The sequence below is a fragment of the Aquarana catesbeiana genome, linkage group LG10 (genome assembly GCF_042186555.1).
Source record: "Aquarana catesbeiana isolate 2022-GZ linkage group LG10, ASM4218655v1, whole genome shotgun sequence".
NCBI lineage: Eukaryota > Metazoa > Chordata > Amphibia > Anura > Ranidae > Aquarana > Aquarana catesbeiana.
In genome coordinates this window covers 105,079,152-105,097,174 of record NC_133333.1, presented here as the reverse complement: position 1 = coordinate 105,097,174, position 18,023 = coordinate 105,079,152, and positions in this window count along the sequence as shown.

Sequence of the window (18,023 nt, the reverse complement as noted above, 5' to 3'; positions counted from 1 at the left end):
GCATCAGCAATCCAATAAAACAGTATCCAGAATCTCAGAGAGCTGCAATGCAAAGCTGCCCGACACCAGGGTGGTCTGCGGGAATGAGAACAACAGCCATAGGCAAAACCATTGCTGGTAGGTGCAATAAGTGTGGGATGCGGACCTCCGTGTGGGAAACCTGGTGTGCACAGAGTGGACAACTCCATGCATGTGAGTGTGATGCTGAACAGGAAGGAAAGTGCAGTGTGAGTATAAACAGATTTCAAATTCTGAACCATGGAACAGCCTGTGCCCTTGAAAGCAGGGACCAAAAAAAATCTCTAAAACCTTCAGTTAGCAGAGCCACCATCCTGCGATCTGGATTAGGTTAGGATCTTGTTAGGTTCACCAGAGTCAAGGATCTTCCCATGAGCATGCCCGGGAAGTGGTTGAAAGGTTTCTGCTGCAGATTTGCGAAAACATCTACTAACCGGATGGCTCCCATTACAATAGGAGCACTCGTGCTTGTATCTGCAATTCAGAAACTTGCACTGTCCCTCATTGAAGGAAAAACAAAATCCTTTACGAAATGCAGACTGAGGGTTAGACACCAACCTTGGAGTGAACTGAGGCTTAGGAGGTAACATGAGGTTCAACCATAAACCCACGTCTTTAGACCCCCAATGTAAGGAGGGGTGGACTGCCAATTTTTGACGAAAATTTTCATCATATTTAAAGCATGTAGAGCCACCGAAATGATGAAAAGCCTTGGCAACAATATCCAATTGTTGGAATAAACCTGAAGACTTTGCAGGAAAACGTTCACCCATGACTGCAGCATAAATGCAGAAAGCTTGCAACCAGTTTTGGAAGGTCCTTGGTATAGCCCTCCTTCTGTCTTCTTCAGACCTATCCACTGACAGTCTGTCAGATTTATACAAAAATTCTTTAGAAGCCGGCAATAGTGATAATATGTCAATGAATTCCCCCCTCCAAATCTTTTCTTTAACAGGCTTAGCTAAATTGAACCCCAGAGGTGATAGTTCGCATGGCAGGGGTTCCTTAAAAGAAGTCTCCCCGACTGCAACAGCCAAGGGCCTGAGAGGTAAAACGGAATCAAAAGATAATGGAGGGTTACCAGCCTTATTGCTGTTTAAATTGTCATCATCTTCAGTTTGTGGCTCATTTAAATTTTGCCATACTGAACTTATTTCATTCATATAATCATTGACTGGTAAGTTTTCCACAGCACCATAAGAATGTGCCCCTGTAAACAGTTTTTTAGTGTCATTTCCAATGAATTTGGAAGCACCAGATACCTGTGCCCTCTGACAATTCTTACTTGCATATATATTATGCTTTGCACCAACCATTTGTGCCCCTGGAAACTGACCAACATTAATGTTTGGTTGACTAACATTCATTGCACCAGTGACCTGTGCTCCTTGTTCACTATTACTAGCACCAATAGACTGTGCCCCTTTAAACTGTTGCAAAATATTTGACAAAGAATTAATCAGAAGTGACACTTCAGAGACATTAGAAAAATGACACTGCTCACCATCATATAGAACTTACGGATGCTCACTGTCTGCTGCCTTATGGGGAAGCTGAGTAGCACTGTTCTCCCTCAGACAAGGCGCACTCTATGGTATGGAACTGCCAGCTCTCTCCTCACTCGTCACCTGAGGTGAAGCAGCTATCCTCTGGTGTTTCTTCTTCCTTCCTGGCTGTTGCCGAGTCCTGCCTCCGACTGAGACCGAACCTTCCTCTGCCTTCGGGTTTGCAAGGGGTGTCCCCGCAGGAGGAGCCAAGCCTTGCTCCTTCCTAAGCACTGCAGGAGCCATTCTTCACCGCCTCCCCCCTCGGCTTTCTCGAGAAGGTGACACAGGAGTGTTTCCCGTCTGCTTGGTGAATGGCGCTTCATGCTGCGGAGCTCTGCGTTGCTTGTCCTTGTTCCAAACGGTCAGTGAGCCGCTGTTCTTAGTCCCTTATATAGGCTCCTTCTGCACTGGCTTAGCACCCGCCAAAATCCTCCAATTCAACGCTGGCCCCTGCTACCAATCCCCTGGCTGTTGCTGCCCGGAGAAACAGTGGCAACCTTAAATAAATAGAAAAGGAGGAGAGAAAATTGCAGCCCCCTTTGAGCCATCCCATGTGGGCCCCAGCATAATGCTATGACCCTTCATTCTGTGTGCAGCAGCCCCCCTCAGCCCCTCTAATATTTACCTGAGCTCATCCCTATCCAGCGATGTTGCACGAGAGACTCGGCTGCCCAGGACTCTCCTCCCCATTGATGAGACAGCAGCGGAACCCCATTGGCTCCTGCAGCCGTCAATCAAACTCAGTGAGCCAATGAGGAGAGAGAGGGGACGAGGCCTAGCTGGGGTGCTGTGTCTGAATGGATAGGCTTGGGTGCCCCCATAGCAAGCTCCTTGGTCAGGAGGGAGGGGCCACGAGAGCCAAAGAGGGACCCGAGAATAGGAGGATCTGGGCTGCTCTGTGCAGCAACCAACTGCACAGAGCAGGTAGGTATAAAATGTTGTTTTTAAGAAAAAAAGAAAAGAGACTTTACAATCACTTTAACACCTAAAGAATGATACATGTTGTAATACTAATGGGACGTACACACGTTCTGACTATTCGACCGGACTTGTCTGACGGACACCGATGGACCAAATCCGGCAAACAATCCGATCATGTGTGGGCTTCACCGGATCTTCAGCGGAATTTTCCAGTCGCAAATCTGACGGACTTTAGATTTGGAACATGCTTCAAATCTTTACGTCGTAACTCCGCCGGACCCAGAAATCCGCACGTCTGTATGCTAGTCCGATGGACAAAAACCGACGCTAGGGCAGATATTGGCTACAGGCTATCAACTTCCTTATTTTAGTCCGGTGTACGTCATCACCTACTAATCCGTCGGACTTTGGTGTGATTGTGTGTAGGCAAGTCCATCGTTAGAAAGTCTATTGAAAGTCCACCAAAAGTCAGTCGAAAGTCTGTCGAAAGTCTGTCGGACAGGCTGTTGGACTTTGGTAGCTGGAAAGTCCGACCGTGTTTACACGACATAAGAGATTTTTTACCAAATATTCTATTACATGGATTCCTGTGGTATTATAAAACTCATATATCAAAACTAGACTACGAAGCTATAGCCATAAATGCACACACACCTTTTTTTCAATGTAGTTATATTAATCCATCCCTTGCCAATGGCTACTCCCAAATTCAGGACTTTAAGGCCACATCCACATGCATTACAGAGATGTGTGATATTCATTTGAACAGCACCCCAAGGCACTAAGGCAACAGCAAAGTACAGTAGTGCGCTGCCTTGCACTGCATTACAAAAGTTAAGTGTGATTTTAAGCAAGTTAATGTGCATTCAGAATCAATGTGCTGCCCTAAAGTAGAACTAAAGTTCTGATGTCACTCCTGTACTTGTGCAGGAGTGACATCATCCCATGATCTCCAATGAAGGTAGCTGAAAGTTAGCACACAGAAGATGCTGTCACCGGTTACAGACCATTGGAAAGGTGAGTATTAACCCTTTCTTTCTGCTTTAATGCACTGCATGTTAACACATGAATTAAAGTGGTTGTAAAGTGGTTGTAAATAATAATATAATAAGGCTTACCTATAGGTACTGTAAATATCTCCTAAATGTGCACCGTTTAGGAGATACTTACTGTATATGCAACCAATGACATCATCAGTGCATGCGCTCTGAAGGAGCAGCCACCCGTGTCACTCCTTCAGAGCCCTGTGCTGTGACCTGTGCCCTGTGATGTCATGCGGCTTCAGCCAGTCACACAGCCGGAGTCCACGGACCCAGAGGGAAGACGGCTGAAGATGGATGCGGCCTCCAGTGGTGACAATGCATCAGAGGAGGGCTTCATTTGCAGATACGTTTCACATAATAAGCTAGTACGCAATGCATACTAGCATTGCCGGTGAGGGACCATTGAAAAGGTAAATATTCATACTTTAGTTACGCTTTAACGCACAGAAAACAGATTTGGTCTGCTTTTTTGATGCAGCGCATCACAGTTAGCATCATGTGCATTTTGATGTGCTGCAGTTCAGGTCATTGCCTGCTTACATAGTAATGTGTTGTGGTGGTTCATGCATTAACATAACTAGCAGTAATACTTGATAAAACACATATTTTACTGTGTATTATTGTAACGCTTCCATTTGAATGTGCTCTTACTGTTAGTAATCACACCTGGGACATCACTGTCTGTTTCACTGACCCCTAAATATTTTGGATCACGAAACAAGAGCTGCAAAGGACCAACCCAACTTATCTTACCTCCATTAGTGAGACTGAGATAAGTCAGGTATCAAACATGAAACTTTTGATAGATTTTAATTGGATTTCTTTATTTATTGGCAATTTTTAATATCCATAAATATTTTAGGTTGTATAAAACTGGTCATAAAATTTTTTGTTAGCATAAAGAAAAAATACAAATGCTTCAGAAATTGTGACTCTTTGGTGACTTAGAAAGAAAACAATAAACAACAAATATGCAAATACAGGCACAACAAACTCTGCAAAAACCCTACCAGCGAGCTGTTAGTCTGGAAGGAAAAATGCATACACTTTGCAAATCAGACATATCAAGTAAAACAGTTACTTTCATCCTTTTAAAGGATGCAGCTAGCTTTGAAGTTCATCTGTGCCTAATTATTCTGCACCTGATTGGCCCATATTGCACTTGCTGCTCACAACAGTTGGTAGAAGTCTCCAACACAGGAATGTAATTAGAAATCTGTATGATGACTGAAGCATAATGAAAAAATCTGGATCATTTATCTAGAGCAAATTTGCAAAAAACGACATACCTATATAGAGAAATTTGTTCATTTGTACAGTAGCAAAGGAATATCTTATAGTTACAGAATTACATATCATATATGAAACTACAGAGAGTATTCTCTTGTTCTATAGTGTAAAGGTAGTAATTAGGCATTAGCTACAATAAAAATGTATTTTTTCTGAAAAATGTTAGACTCTGATCACACTACTGGAATATCAGTTGCGACTGGAGTCGCACAGAATCACATGAAGATGTATTTGTTGGTGCCTGTTCACATCAATGCAACTCAGCGTGGCATGATTTTGGAAAAGCTTTCTGTACTACTTTTTTGTTGCAATTCCAGAGTGATTGAATATGCAAACCACATCCATGTTGCATCTAAGTTGCTCTACATAACTGCACTGAAAATTGGATCAAAGTCAGATTGCAGCAGTGTGAATCTAGCCTTAAAGAGGAACTTCACTCTACCAAAGTAAAATTACATTTAATCTTCTTAGTACTTGCCCCTGTATAATAATAAAAAACATACTAATTCTTGGAGTCAGAGTTGTCTTCTCGGTAGCCTTGGTTTTCATAGAGCTAGTCAACTTCTGTACCACCAACTTGAAATTTCTCTTCCTGGTTTTTTTCTTGTTAAATATTTTTTTGAAATTTGTATAAAAGAATACAAATTATAACAAGTGTCATAACTTGGGATACATATATAAATAATAGAAACATATCTATATATTCATAACTATAATTAATCTTGCAGTAGAGAAGAAAATTAAGCATCGATGAGACAATATAGGATGGTAATAGATATGAGGATCCAGAATAAGATCAATATCTATGGAAAAAATTTGTAGAGCATGCCTCCAGACCACCCATCCACCCCATATGGGCTCAAGCTGTGGATGGGTGGGGGCATGGTTATCTAGTTTTGGAAACGTAATTGCAAATAATATTTGGATTATGTGGTTTATAATATAAAGATGTAACAATCTCATTAATAAATATTTGCTGAGTGTAACCAATTGTAAAAGGACAAGTAGTGAAACTCTAATCCTCAGAAGAAGAGCATAACTTGATGCAAATTGAGGAACAACACAGTAAGTAAAATATTAAGGTATCCCAGAGTTGTTTTTTATATAGTAAACAAGAAAAGGAAAATAAGAAAAGTAAATAAAGAATAGAGTATAAAAACCGTATAGGCAACATAGTAGTATTAATGTATATCAAATAAGGGATACATTAAATTGCCCTTCATATAAAAGATGACTTAGAAAGACAAGAAATAGAACAGAAAAGAAGATAGGGAGATATAAAAGAAAAAAAGAAGAAGAAGAGGAGGAGGAAAAAAGGAGAAATCTCTCGAGGTGATGACCCGGCTCACAGCATGGATAAGAATTACGACATTAATAACACAAGGTAATCTAGTAAGGTAGCAACAACGACTGGTCAAACTCTGGAGAAAAGAAGTGTTTAACCCATGGTTGCCAAATCATAGAGAATTTATTAATGTTATTATCTTCGATAGCTGTCATTTTAGCAAAAATTAGAGCTTTGTTCATTCTGTGTTTGGCTTCCGCCACAATCAGATTATTGGTCTTCCATGCCTTGGCTATGGTTTGTTTGGCTGCAGTATTCATTTGAATGAGTAATTGGAATTGCTTTTGAGTGAGTGAAGCCGGTTTGAGATTTAAAAGTGCAGTGGCAGGGTCTGAGGCAATATAGGTATCTAAAGCTTTAGAAGCCATTGCAAATATATTTTTCCAGAATTCATGTACCACCGGGCATTGCCACTATATGTGAAAGTGGGTTCCTGGTGAAGAGCATCCTCTAAAACAATTATTGGGATAAGATGGAGAAAATTTTGCTATTCTATCTGGTACTAGATACCAATGTGCTAAAACTTTAAAGTTAGCTTCCAAAGCATAACTATTAGGAGATGATGATTTGGTGGCTAACCAAATATTAGACCAGTCATTGCTGTCCAAAGTTCGTCCCATATCCTGTGCCCATTTAGCAGTATAAGATGGAAGCAACTCGTTAGAATACCGCAAAACCGGTCGAGAATCCAAGTCACTTTTGCAATCTCTGTTATCACTGGATGCAATTTATGTGGTTGTATACATTACTTTGTCCTGTATTACAACTGTATATGCTATTATTATTGTAATATTTAGATATATATATCTCCTTTTAAAAATGGTTTTCTATTAAAAATACAGTTTTTATCCTACTATTTTTCTCCATTGCTTTGTACTAATATCTAACTATCTTCAGTACCGAAATAGTCCCTTGTGTTTTTTCCTGTGTGTGGGGGGTGGGGACAATTGCCGACAGAAGCAGCGAACTGCGGCTCTCCCCACTTCCTGCCTCCTTTTGCTAGTCATTAGAAGTGGTAATGAGTATTTGATATATAGATGAAATCACCCCTCTAACATGAGGGTTGCTTATACAAATACGTTTGAATTTAGACATTTGATTGAGTGGTGTACTTGAACTGAGGAGAGGCATGTAGAAATTCTTGATTTGTAAATATCGAAATATCTCATTATTTGAGATCCCAAATTTATATAACATAGGAAATGTTTGAAAAGAGTCGGTAGATACTAACTTGTACAATCTAGACAAATTTGAAGAAGTCCATGCAGAAAAAGATTTCGGAAATTTCCAGGCAGGATAAAAAGCTGGATTCCTGAGAAAAGAAAGAAGGGGATTATGTATTGTTTGGAGTTTATGGGAGTTACCAAACTTTTTTTTTTTTATACCTTTTTTTAACATTAAAAAAAAAAAAGTGAGTAAGCGATAAAATGGCATATGTTGGGTAAGGGGGGTTGCGCCCCTGCATTCACTCCTTCAATGTCTACCTCCCACTCTCCTGGTGTGGTCTCCCCCCACCCCCCATTTCAGAGAGGGAAGGGAGAATTTTGGGGGTGGGAGTTACCAAACTTATCCGAGATGGCCAAGGAATGTTTTGTGATGGGGTTAGTAAGATGAGATCTATCTTTTGGCTGAATCCACAGCAGGTTGGCTACTGAAATGGGATTGCTGTCAATAGATTCAATAACTACCCACAATAGTATTTCTTTAGTAGAATGATATTTAATTAATTTTGACAGTTGTGCAGCATAGTAATAAGAGGAGAAGTTTGGTAGTCCCACCCCCCCACAAGATTTACTAAGATACAATGTGGGTTTAGGAATGCGGGGTGTAATGTTACCCCAAATAAAGGACATTACCTTCCGTTGTGTGAGTCGTAAGAAGTAGGACGGTAAAGAAACAGGAAGTACTCTATACAAATATAAAAACTTCGGCAGTATTGACATTTTTACAGCATTTATCTGTCCTAACCATGATAATGGTAGGGATGACTATTGCTTCATAAAACCTGTAACTTGTTTTAGTAGAGGTAGATAGTTGGCTGCGAAAAGGTCAGTAAGTGAAGCTATGAGATGCACTCCTAAATATGGCAATTGGCGACAGACCTAATTCAATGGTAGGTAAAGAGCTTTGAGCCTGATAAAGGTCTAATTGTGTTAAAGAAACATTCATCGCATTTGATTTGGTAGGATTTACATACAGTCCGGAGATATGTGAAAATGTATCCAATAAATTGAGAAGATTTGGGGCAGAAATGTGGGGATGAGATAAAAAAAAATATATATCGTCTTCAAAAAGACAAAGTTTGTGTTGGTGTCTGCCTAATTCAATACCTTTGACGTCCGGATTGGATCTAATTAATTGAGCTAAAGGTTCTATTAGAAGGGCGAAAAGCAGTGGGGATAAGGGGCATCCTTGCCTTGTCCCTCTTCTAATATCCAGCATGGCCGATTTGTAGCCTGCATATTTGATATAAGCCCTTGGATTATTATAAAGAGGAGAAATCCAAGTCAGGAAGTGTTCACCAAAACCCCATTTTTGGAGCATATATTGGATATAAGGCCAGGTGACTGAGTCAAATGCCTTTCTGATGTCTAGAAATAGAAGGCAAGTTGGGATACGTCTAGATTTAGCTGCTTGTATTAGTAAGAGTGTTCATCTAATGTTATCCCCTGCCTGCCTGGGTATAAAACCCGTTTGGTCACGGTGTATTAGGCAGCCTATAATATTGTTCAAACGGGACGCAAGGACCTTGGCTAGTAATTTAATGTCTAAATTGAGGAGGGAAATGGGGCGATAATTAGTCCAGGAAGTGGAGTCAGAACGTGATTTGGGTAACATGACTATGATAGATGTTAATGTTGAAATGAAGACCTGGACAAGAGAGAATTAAGGGCTCTGGTTAAGCCTGGAGTTAAAATGTGCTCAAAGCTTTTATAGTATGATGCCGAAAACCCATCCGGGCTCAGCCTTTTGTATAGTTTCAATCCTTTAATAGCAGTCTGAACTTCAGTAGTTGTAATGGGGCACTCAAGTCTCCCTCGCTGTTCCTCATCAATAATAGGAAGCTTAATATTGGAAAACAGCATATTTGCATTATTCAAATTAAAATCTATAGCGGGGGAATATAATTTAGCTAAATTAGAGTGAAACACTTCTAGTCTTTTAATTGGGTTACTAGAGTATGCATCTTGGGATTTGATTAATAGATTTCAGACTTCTTGCCATAGGGGTGTCAGGTTTATTAGCTTTAAGATATTGGATATGTTGGCGTTTACGTATAAGTTAGTCTGCTGAATCAGTTATATATAGATCTAAATCTAGACGGGCTTTGTCTAATTTAGCATTCTTAATGGCATTCGGGGATTATTGAAATGAATTCTCTTTTAAGCTTTGTTGCCTGCTGCATCAATCTGCCCCGAATGACCACTTTATGTGCTTCCCATAAAGTGAGGTCAGAAATGTCTCCCGTATCATTAGAAGAGAGATAATCATTTAGTGCTCCTTCGATCTCAAGTCGATGGGAAGGATGAGTTAAAGTTATTAATACACCAAGTGGTATTGTGTGACCTGGGTATTGTGGAAGCAATAGTGGTAAATATTGCGCAATGGTCCGTCCATGTAAAGGGGGAATGTTAGAGGATAAAATTTCAGGAGTCGTGCTATAAGGGACTAAAATATGGTCTATATTTGAAAAAGATTTATGTGGATAGGAGTAATGTGTAAAACATCTACTAGAGGGATTCATTTCTTGCCATGTATCAACCAAACCGTGTTTAGTAAGTAGATGTTGGAGGGTTAATTTATTGGAAATGGTGATGGGGACTGAAGGCGATTTATCTAGGAAAGGAAAAAACTTTGCATTTGAGTCTCCGCATAGGATTACAGTACCAAACTTGTGTGTTTCCACAACTTAGAAAAGATGGGATAAGAAAGATTCTGTTTTTTTATTTTCAGCATAATATAATACGATTGTAATAGCTATATCTGATATATATCCAGTGAGAAGTATGTATCTACCCTCTGGATCACTTAGTTGTGTTAGAAGGGTAAATGGCATAGAACGGTGAAACCCTATAAGAGCCCCACGTTGTTTAACTGTAGTAGAAGCAGTATAAAATTGTGGATATAAGGTAGAAAGAAATTTAGAGGAAGCTTTATCAATGAAGTGGGTTTCTTGCAAAACATATAATGTGAGCCTTTTTGGCTGAAAAAGACTGCATTGCTTGCATTCGTTTGTGTGGAATATTAAATCCTTCTATGTTTAGGGACAGGATGTTTATAGGTGCCATAGTAAAACAAAATTGACTATCTTAACATAGAAAATATGTTTAAAACTAGAGCCTTGGTCACCACCTCCAGAGAAAAAAGAAAAAAGGAAAAGACAGAATAAGGAAAATCAATATATTGTCGAATAACCCTGTTATGAAAATACTTTGATGTTAAACAGTAACAAAGCACTAGGGTTTGGGAGCATCTCCTAGGAGTAATCAAAAGACTCCTAGAGTCTCCAAAGCCATCTTCAGAGTCTTGCATAATAATAGCAAGAGTCTGAAGGTGGCGAAGGGGGCAGCAAGAAATTCCAGAAAGGACGAACCTTGCCGGAGAACTACAGGAACTATGTAGTAAGTATCTTATTAATTACCATAGCGTATGTGTTATTAACTAAGCAAATCTAACTAAGACACAACCAACCATGAGAGGATCACTTTGGTACCAGAAACAGGTAAAGAAAAAAAAAAAAAGGGGGAATATAAAGAAAAATTGCCAACGTTTTAAACTCTATTAATAAAAGATAGCCAGATAATAGGAGATATTGGCCCCTCAAAAAATGGGCTATTATTTACGTCTATTAAGAATTTAAATTAAAAAAAATATATATAAAAAATAATAAAAAATATTTTTCGGAAAAAAAGCAACTGAATTATTATTTATTTTTATTTATTTCAGGTACTTATATAGTACCGTCAATTTACACAGCGCTTTACATATACATTGTACATTCACATCAGTCCCTACCCTCAAGGAGCTTACAATCTAAGGTCCCTAACTCACATTCATACATACTAGGGACAATTTAGACAGGAGCCAATTAACCTACCAGCATGTCTTTGGAGTTACAATTCTCATTGTAATTCAAGCTAACCGAGAAAATTTTAGATGATTATTAATTATTAAGATAATCATTAGAGAAAAATATAAAAAAAAACAAAAAAAAAACCTAATAAATCTGGAGTTATGGTATTGTAGGAAGTAAGCTAGTTTAGACAGTGAATTGTACTGGAGACCTGAAAGAGAGAAATAAATAAAAAAATATATGAAAATCAGTCCATCGAGTCTTCATTAGTAGGAGTCAGATTTCCAAAGCGACCGTGCTTATGTAAATTCTGGCGTGAAGAAGTAAATGGGTTCGGGTCTGCTGCTGTATTTTGCTGAGGGGATCTGGAAGCTGATCTTCTGCGAGATTGGTCTGTAGATGAGACTCGGTCTGCTAGGCCCGTTTCAATCAAGGCTGAATGTAAGTCCTCTGAAGAGCGACAGACATATCTGGTTTCTAAATGAGCAAATCTGAGGGAGAAAGGGAATCCCCAATGATAAGTGATTTGATGATGTTGAAGTATTTGTAATTGGGGTTTGAGAGCGCGTATTTTAGCCACTATAATGGGAGATAAATCTGCAAAAAGCTGATATGTTTGACCCTGGAAGATGAGGGAGTCCTTTCCTCTGGCTGCTGCGATCAATTGCTCTTTTGTGTGGTAGAAATGCAGCTTAGCAATTATATCCCTAGAAGTGCCATTTGTTTTACGTGGAGCTAATGCTCTGTGCACTCTGTCCATCTCCAGTCTCTCCACAGGAATACCAGGTTGTAATTCCTGAAATAATGCAGTGATAGTAGCTTGCACATCCAGGACAGTCTCAGGGATTCCCCTAATCCGCAAGTTAGCCCGGCGGTCCCAATTCTCTTGGTCTTCTAAACGGGACTGTAATATAACATTCTCTTTTTTAAGATTCACATATTCAGAAATATAGTGCTGTGTTTGACATTCAATATCATCAACACGGTTATCTAAGTCAGCAGTTCTCAGACCTAGCTCTCTTATTTCTCTTGTCAGTTTATCAGTGATGTGGTCTGAAGTCTGTTTAAGAGCTTTCTGCAGCATATGTTAAAATTTTTTAAATACGTCAGATTGGAGCTCTGTTTGTGAACCTCCAGTATCAGAGTCAGACTCCCCATTAACATCCACAGTATTTAGGCTGACTTTCAAAGGTTTAGCCTTTTGTGAGGTACTTTTCTGTGAGGGGACTGCTGCCGCCATCTTGGAATCTTCTTCTTTACTGATGCCGGTTTTACATTTTGATTTAGTGCCCCTCAAACCATAACTATCTATACCTGAGGCTTTGAGTAGTGTGTGACTGGCATTTTTTTAAACTTTTGGGACCTCTATGACCTGTAGTCCTCTGGCGAAAACGTCACTGGAGCGGAGCTCTAAGCCGACATTACCTTCCTCTCAGGCTTCCGCGCATGCGCCTCCTTGCTGGTTTTTTTTATCACTTGCATGGCATGCCGAAATGAGCGCAGGTTTCAGCCAGGTCTTCATGGTATGAGAGATGATTGTGGTTTGGGGAATTCAATGCGGGGACAAACATGCTACAAATGTCTCTTAGGTCCCAAAGACCTAAGAGACACCCGTAGTGTATCTACACATATGTGGGATTCCCTGTGCATGTGCAGACATTCCAGAGCACATCTGGATCTGTCACAAGGCCACGGTAAGTGGATATTCTATGCTTGGAACACAAGGACTTAATTCCCAGAACCCCACACTCACTGTATTTTGCAGTATATACTGTATACTTACATTAGTGACTTTCAGGATTTAGTTTATAAATTTCATTAAGTGATCTCTGTGCCAAGAATGTTTGACCATTCTTACAGAAGCACATTTGTGAGGTCAGGCACAGATGTTGGATGAGAAGGCCTAGCTCACAATCTCCGCTCTAATTCATCCCAAAGGTGTTCATTCGGCATGAGGTCAGGACTCTGTACAGGCCAGTCAAGTTTCTCCACCCAAAACTCACTAATCCAGGTTTATATGGACCCTGCTTTGTGCACTGGTTCAAATCATTTGATGGAGGGGGGGATTATGGTGTGTTTTTTTTTTTTTTTTCAGGGGTTGGGCTTGGCCCCTTAGTTCAGGGAAGGGAACTTTTAAGGTGTCAGCATACCAAGACATTTTGGACAATTTCATGCTCCCTAATTTGTGGGATGGCCCTTTCCTGTTCCAACATGATTGCACACCAGTGCACAAAGCAAGGTCCATAAAGACATGGATGAGCGAGTTTCGGGTGGAGCAACTTGAATGGTCTGCACAGAGTCCTGATCTTAACCCGATAGAACACCTTTGGCATGAATTAGAGTGGAGAATGCGAGCCAGGCCTTCTCATCCAACATCAGTGCCTGACCTCACAAATGTGCTTCTGGAAATATGGTCAAACATTCCCATAGACACACTCCTAAACCTTGTGGACAGCCTTCCCAGAAGAGTTGAAGCTGTTATAGCTGCAAAGGGTGGGCCAACTCAATATTAAACCCTACAGACTAATGCCCTGTACACACAATAGGATTTTCCAACAACAAAATCCTGGATTTATTTTCGACGGATGTTGGCTCAAACTTGTCTTGCATACACAGGGTCACACAAATGTTGTCGGAAATTCCAAACGTCAAAAACGCGGTGACGTACAACGCGTACGCTGAGCCGAGAAAAATGAAGTTCAATAGCCAGTGTGGCTTTTCTGCTTGATTCCAAGCATGCGTGGAATGTTCTGTGTCGGAACAGTAGGTGACCGGGATATTGTGTCAATCTCGCCGCATTTCTCGGCGAGATTTGACACCTGCGAGCCCCGTCGCGGGAGCCAGCGCCGAGATGGCTCACTCATCGAGGAAGGAAAACTTTTTCCTTTCGCGATGAGTGACAGGCAGTGCTGACAGCTGTCTGGTATGAATCCTGAGGGGGGAACGCCGTGCCAAATTTTAAATAAAAAACCGGCGTGGGTTCCCCACCCCCAGGAGCATACCAGGCCCTTAGGTCTGGTATGGATTGTAAGGGGAACCCCCTACGCCGAAAAATCGTCGTGGGGGTCCCCCTAAGATCCATACCAGCCCCTTATCTGAGCACGCAGCCCGGCCGGCCAGGAAAGGGGGTGGGGATGAGTGAGCGCCCCCTCTCCTGAGCCGTACCAGCATTCCAGCCGGAGAGAGCGTCGTGTCAACATCGGAAGAAGAGAAGAAGAGAAGAAGCGGTGAGACAGTGGCAGTGCTGACAGCTGTCTGGTATGAATCCTGAGGGGGGAACGCCGTGTCAAATTTTAAATAAAAAACCGGCGTGGGTTCCCCACCCCCAGGAGCATACCAGGCCCTTAGGTCTGGTATGGATTGTAAGGGGAACCCCCTACGCCGAAAAATCGTCGTGGGGGTCCCCCTAAGATCCATACCAGCCCCTTATCCGAGCACGCAGCCCGGCCGGTCAGGAAAGGGGGTGGGGACGAGTGAGCGCCCCCTCTCCTGAGCCGTACCAGCATTCCAGCCGGAGAGAGCGTCGTGTCAACATCGGAAGAAGAGAAGAAGAGAAGAAGCGGTGAGACAGCGGCAGCAGACTGGGCCCCTCGCTGGCAAAAGAGCTGGAAGAAGATAGCGGAGGGGCCCGGGAGAAGAGGCTGAACACCGGGAGAAGAGGCCAAACACCGGGAGAAGTCAGAAGGAGACCCCCCGAAGTCGTAAGAAGACCCCGGAGCTGCCTAATAAATTACTCTTAAAATCTGTGTACTGTGTTTTTTTTTATTGACACTGTTTTTCCTAGGTGAATGGGTAGGGGTACCATGTACCCCATACTCATTCACATAGGGTGGGGGGCCGGGATCTGGGGGCCCCCTTATTAAAGGGGGGCTCCTGGATTCCGATAAGCCCCCCGCCCGCAGACCCCAACAACCAACGGCCAGGGTTGTCGGGAAGAGGCCCTTGTCCTCATCAACATGGGGACAAGGTGCTTTGGGGTGGGGGGGCCGCAGGGCGCCCCCTCCCCCAAGGCACTCACCCCCCATGTTGAGGGCATGCGGCCTGGTACAGCTCAGGAGGGGGGGCGCTCGCTCGTCCCCACCCCCTTTCCTGGCCATGCCGGGCTGCGTGCTCAGATAAGGGGCTGGTATGGATTTGGGGGGGACCCCCACGACGATTTTTCGGCGTAGGGGGTTCCCCTTACAATCCATACCAGACCTAAGGGCCTGGTATGCCCCTGGGGGTGGGGAACCCACCTCAGTTTTTTATTTAAAATTTGGCGCGGCGTTCCCCCCTCAGGATTCATACCAGACAGCTGTCAGCACTGCCTGTCACTCATCGCGAAAGGAAAAAAAGTTTTCCTTTCCCGATGAGCGAGCCAGCACGACATGCACAGTACCCTGTCGCCGAGAACCAGCGCGATGGTATCGCGCTGGAAACACAATCTTGCGGTCAGGTACTGTACACACGATCGGAATTTCTGACAATGGATTTTGTTTGTCGGAAATTTCGATGGAAAATGTCCGATGGAGCCTACACACAGTAGGAATTTCCGACAATAAGCTCCCATCGAACATATTTTGTCATAAAAACCGCATGTACAGGGCATAAGACTGGGATGCCATTTAAGTTCATGTGCGTGTAAAGGCAAGCATCCCAATATTTTTGGTAATATAGTGTAGATCAAGAAAAGTGCTACTGTACAGTCTATGTGTATTCAATTCTGAGAATTTTTCCCATTATACAGAACAAATAAAGTGGTACTGTGCAATGTGTATACATACAGAATAAGAACAGATGCCAAGAATTACAGAAATGCACACTATCCATATACAAACAAAAAAGATATACAGACAAAATGGATGAACACAGAGAATTATGTACTGCATGCAAAATTAGCTGCTGTTCAGATTTCTTATACATGCAACAAAAATATATGACTACTGCAGACTTGCATACAAATTTAGAAATGAAAACCTATACTACCTGTCGCCTCTCATTAGCGTATAAATTATTAATATTCTTCCAACAACTATCAAAACTGAAGATATGACAGGATTCACCACTCAATTTCTGCTAACATTAACTCTATTTATTTTGCAGTTGGCTGATTGGGGAATCTTGCCCTGTTTAGTGTTAAAAGTACAATAGACAGGGGCGTGGCTAGCCGGCGCAGTGAATGGACGCTCACTGAAAGAGCTCCTCTCTGCCGCGGGACATCAGGCAATATTACAGCGACTAAAAGCCTAGATTTTCATCACAACTAGTGCGGTTCAGCTTGGGGAACACTCAGGATGGCATCAAGGAAAAAGAAGGAAGAAATTTATCCAAATAAACTGCCGGATTACTTTATGTGGCAGCGGCGGTCTCCGGAGCAAGATGGCGGCAGCAAGCAGGGGAAAGGCACACGAGGCTCTCCTTCACAGAGCAACGCTGCACAAGGGAGACGTTCGGGCCGCTCTTACAGTTCACCTGCAACAGAAAACTACTCCTTGCCACCTTCAGCCTCATCTAGCCCAGCTAAGAGCAAACAAAAGCTGGATCACACAGAGGAGGAAGATGAAGAGGTAAGCCTGCACTCATCTCAGGATGACACTAGAGAACTGCAGAACTCCATAACTGACTTCCCCACTGCAAACACACCGATAATGGACACCACTCTTAAAGATATGCTGATATCTCTAAGATCTACATTGCATGCAGATATTCAATCACTAACCAGACAATTCAAGACTGAAATATCATCAATGAATAAAAGAATATCACACGTAGAAACGAAAATGGGAGAGTTTGCGTGCACTTTTAATGAACTAGTGGATGCCCATAATGACAGAGATGACGACATGTTGCAATTGAAACTGAAACTAGCAAATCTAGAAGACAGGTCCAGAAGGAATAATGTTAAAATACGGGGGATCCCTGAAACAATTAAACTTCCAGACCTAAAACCTCACTTCATACAAATGCTGAAAACAGTCCTTCCAGAAGTACCACATGATGAACTTATTGTGGACCGCATCCACAGACTGCCAAAACCTAAACACATTGCTGCACACCTACCCAGGGACACTATTGTCCGGATCCACTTTTTTTTCCCATAAAAGTTTTTATTTAACACAAAAGATTATTGTAACATAACAAGAGCTGTGAGTAATACAATCTTACACAGTATCCAAATGACATCTTATTACAGTGTTGTTCAGATCACATCATGGGTCTAGCTGTAGTGATTAATTTAATCATCTTCAAGCATTATCTGACCCAGCGGGTTGGATCCATCCATCTGTACAATCCTACCCATGGAATGGTTGATATGTTACAATACACAAAATAAGTTTGTGAGTGTCTGGTATAACCTCATAAGCAAAATAATACAATAAAATAATAAAATAATTAAAAATAGGGAAGAAGGAAAAGCAAGAAAGGGGGGAAAGAGAAGAGTATAGGGATGGGAACATTCTAGCTCCATGCCTGTTGAACCAGCCTATGGTGAAAAGATCACAATCCATCTAGATCTACATTAATGCAATCTCTGCCATATATTGAGGGAGTGTGGGTAGCAAGGTAGTCAGCAATTAGCCATTCTGCATCTTGGCAAAGTCATCTGAGTATTTGAAGATGAACCAAGCTCTCCATAATTTATGAAATTTGTCTGTTCTTTCTGTTGTCATTGCCACTGTTTCTTCCATTCTGTATAGTGAGTCAACTTCCGAAAGCCATTCTGTTAGAGTGGATGTGTGTGTTGTTTTCCAATGTCTTGGTATGATGGTTTTTGCAGCGTTTAACATATGACGCACTACTGATTT